Source organism: Pinus tabuliformis, chromosome 8 (assembly GCF_031772625.1).
Source record: "Pinus tabuliformis cultivar Carrire ecotype Pingquan chromosome 8, CPIR1, whole genome shotgun sequence".
NCBI classification, from domain to species: domain Eukaryota; kingdom Viridiplantae; phylum Streptophyta; class Pinopsida; order Pinales; family Pinaceae; genus Pinus; species Pinus tabuliformis.
In genome coordinates this window covers 122,007,213-122,011,609 of record NC_142294.1, presented here as the reverse complement: position 1 = coordinate 122,011,609, position 4,397 = coordinate 122,007,213, and positions in this window count along the sequence as shown.

Below are 4,397 nucleotides of genomic sequence, written 5' to 3'. Positions count from 1 at the left end.
TCGATCGCAATGCACTGAACACAGCATTCGGGAAGATTGACAGCCATACCGTAAAAAGTATTCTGCAGTTTTGCGATTGGTTTGGTACTCCCTCTACCTAGACCTCCAGAGCAGTCCCTTTAGTTCCTTTTCAGACTCCTTAACGGAAAAGGTCCATCTGAGCACTTGTCACTTCAGGCTCATTAAAAATCGAAGGAGACTAGAGTCATCTTTTGTTTTTTCTCGACTCTTAAAAACTGAAAAAACAAGTTGTGTCAAAGCGTTTAAAATTCATTTAATTCGGAAACATAACTTCCCTTTATTTTAGTTGATCGAGTAATCCGCAATCGTGGAAGAAAGTCAATTGAAACCCTGTCGTTCGCGGAGGCTTACGAGTCAACCGTCTTTGTCTCCGGAATAGAAACCAGTACGGACAAAGCGAACTCATTTTACCGGTTCCAAATCTCCTATCAAAGTTAGAACAAGTGTTCCAACGACATTAGAGACTCCGGTTACTCCAAACATTTCTGGAATCCCTGCCTCTACAGAAGAAGTTCAACAACCATAGAAGGACAGTGATACTGATCCTAGTTTGAGAATAAACACTTGTGTTACTGAACCAGTTCCATCTACAACCGGTTCGGAGAGTCTTACTCTTCAAACATCTGTTGCTGCCAATTTCACACCTTCTTCGGCACTAGAAATATTTTACGGACCTGACGGTCTTCCCCTTCCACCTGGTCTGATTGCAATAGAAGAAATTGTAGAAGATCCTCAAACAAGTACTCCAACGCACTTTGGAGTCGGGATCACTCTATATCCTTCTTCATCAGAAGTTAGTCTACCACCAGCGGAAGCTCCTGTAGAATCGCTAGGTAATCTTTTGGATAGACTACAAATGTCTGAACAACCGTCAACATCTAGGACTGTGTCATCTGACACAGCGACGGAAGAACTCCCTGCTATCACTCCGACAATGTTCGCCGGCATACCATCTGTCCCGACTAGCTCTTAGTCACTAGAAGGAGCCCACTCAGGGGCTATTTCGACAGTATGGTCCGTTCCTGTTTTTTCATCCGGAATAATATCCGGAAACTCTTATGTTGAGTCTCAACAAATTGATCCACTTGGAGGTCAATTTGGGCAGTCCGGTCCCCAAGGGCAAACAATTCCCTTGAGTTCTGGATTACCATCGTATGGGGAGCAGTATGCCCTTTCATTATCCCCTCTGGGAGGATATCCATACGGGAGTTCACAACAACATTCAGGTTACACTGGAATTACCTCAAGTGGTTGGGTACCTATACTACCTCAACAACCAAGAGTTGTGTATTCGATGCAACAATGCGTACCTATGTCGAATATCCTGACTACGCCAGCTATTGTGACGGTGTTGCAAGTTCAAACACTGCCTGTTGTATGCCAACCTCAGGTTTCTCAGGTTGTAGTGCAACAGCCCTTTGACCCTGCGACTCAACCACAATCGCCGACTAGTGGAGCGACACAGGTCTTGACGGGTACAATTACCCCTCACCTTGGTCAAACGGTTAGTATCGCGCAACATCACATGGCTTCACAACCATGGCCGGTGCAATACCAACAACCGCAATTCCAACAAGTATACCAAGGTTCTGAGCAGCAAATCTTTGTGAACAGTGGACAACCTTACATTCAAAACGGTCAAAATCAACCATTTTACAATGGTCATGTCCACCAACCTTACCAAACATACCAACATCAAATGCATTATGCCGGTATGCAAAGACCAACTGCTCAGGAAATTCCATCTTATCCTGGGTATGCTTCACCTAACATGAATCAACAGTTACCCTTTGTGGCAACCTTAGAGTTACCTGATTTAAATCGGTTAACAAATGATCCAATTGCTTACGCCCCTTGGTGGCCAGCGATTCCGCATAAACTTCCATCAGATATTCCTAAATTTAATGGAAATCCGGGTGAAGATCCATCGAATCACGTGATGACCTTTCATCTATGGTGTTCATCAAACACCCTAAATGATGATTCGATAAGACTTCGCCTCTTTCAGAGGACGTTAACGGGTCCGGCGGCAAAATGGTACATTGAATTGCCTAGAGCTTCGTTTGACAACTTCAGTACCTTAGCCACAACCTTCTTAACCCATTTTCAATTACCAATAAGGTACGAAACGGGAACAGAACTTCTTACCAACTTCAAACAGACAACGGCCACTCACATATCTGATCATATACATGAGTGGCGACGTCGTCGTAGGATGGTAAAAACGTACGTCCCCGATCAGCTCCTAGCTGAATGGTTTATCAAGTCATTACTGCCTTCCATCACGGAAGATGTGGCAAAGGGGGAGTCGTAACAGAAGAGCAAGTTATCGCTCGTGCACAATATCTGGACTTGATCTACACTCAGTCCGGCACGCTCTATGACAAAATACCTGACGCCCCTAGACCGGAATTCTCAATTCCTCCTCCTCCTAAATCAAACAATGACTCTCATGCCAGCGATGGCGTGATTGGCACGATAGACACGAAATCGACAAAGGCTACATCCAAAAAGGCCCGTAAGATTTCAGGTCAAAATGAAAAAGACGAGCTTCTTGCTTCGGAAGTAAATGCCGTGTCGACAGACAAAGGCAAAGAAACCAAACAACCAGGAAGCAAGAAGAAAGGAAAAGGGAAGAAGAAGAAACAGGAGGAATCATCACCTGAAAAATCTTCTTCAAACCCTCCTGGAAATAGGAAACCAAAAACTCCATGCTTTATATGCGATGAGGATCATTGGACCTCAGATTGTCCACATAGAGCTGAGCTTAAAAAATTCTTCAAGAATTCAAAAACCTCCGCAGTGTTAACTGATCCATTTCCAAATCCAGGAACAAATATGGTTGAGAGTGGAAATGCTTCCTCATCTCAAGTGCTAATGTTGTCGGTTTCAAAACAGCAAAATGATGCTTTGATATCGACAAGGAACAAGGATTATGGGAATCCACAGCTGTCGAACAACAAGGATAAAGATCAACCAAGTAGTTTGACAACAACTTCGATAGAAGTTGTGCCACCCACCATTCCTGAAATAAAGATAAAACCACCAAAGGGAGTAGTACACAAGTCGACATTTAATCCCCGCGCTAGAGCGGCACAACATTATAACATAGTGGAAGATTTGGCCCAATCGCCATCCGCTATGTCGACTCTTGAAGTACTACAAAATTGCCCATCCCAAAGGCAGGCTTTATTATCAGCCATTGGTGGGATTGACCCAAAGGATTCCAATCTTGTATCCTTCGATCATAAAGGATACGATCCTCAGTTACCAGCTCAACTAGCTTTCCTTGTTCAAGTGAAAGCCCTCAACAAAACTGTTCATCGAACAATTATTGATGAGGGGGCATCTACATGCATTATGTCGATGAGTTGCTGGAAAACTTTAGGATCTCCAACCTTGTCGCGATCTTCGACGACATTAAAAGCATTCGACGGAAGGACATATACCCCATATGGTATCCTAAATAACTTGAAAGTTGAACTAGGAGGGAAAACGGTAGAAATAGATGTTGAAGTCATCGATGGGAATCTTGATTACAACATCCTACTAGGAAGACCATGGATTTATGCCATGGCAGCTGTTGTGTCGACCTATTTTAGAAAGATTGCATTTCCCTTTCAAGGAGGGATTACAATCATCGATCAACAAAACTTCCTCCCCAATGGTTCTCAAGTTACTGGAAGCATTCCCATGATCCATGGAAGCCCCCATTCGCTTCAAAATATCGGAGTAGGCCTACTAAAAGATCCTATACTAATGGGAACTTTCGCTCTTCCACCTCCAATCAATCTGGCGGAAGTAGCATCGATAGGAACCTGCAACATGATATCTTCTACAAAGATCTCAGAAAACGATATCGACATGGATCATGCAGTGGTTTTGCCCCCAAGCCCAATGGAAATATTATAGCAATCAATGTTCCTAGCATGGGAGGCAAACCCAAATCAATGCTCATCAAGCGTTTGGATAGATAGGTCTAGAGAATATGGTACTCCTTCAGATCCTTGGTCGCGAGTGCATGTCACCGACGAAGGAATTGTCCAATCAATGGTAATTGAAGGAGCACCATGGAATGATTCCCACCATCGTTCTCTTCTTCCGGATTGTGGAGAAGATACTCAAAATGACCTTTATCATCCTTCAGTCTTTGATTTTCTGTCAAATACTGTAAATACGGTGGATTCCGAGCGAAACTTGTCCAACATTGAAGAGACTATAACCATAAATATCTCGACCGAAACAGATGTTGTAGAGAATATTTATGTTGGCAAATGCTGTTCTCCTTCAGAACTAGAAATATATAACGCTCTTTTTCGCGAATTCAGAGATGTCTTTGCTTGGTCATACAGTGAAATGCCAGGCATTGACTCGAG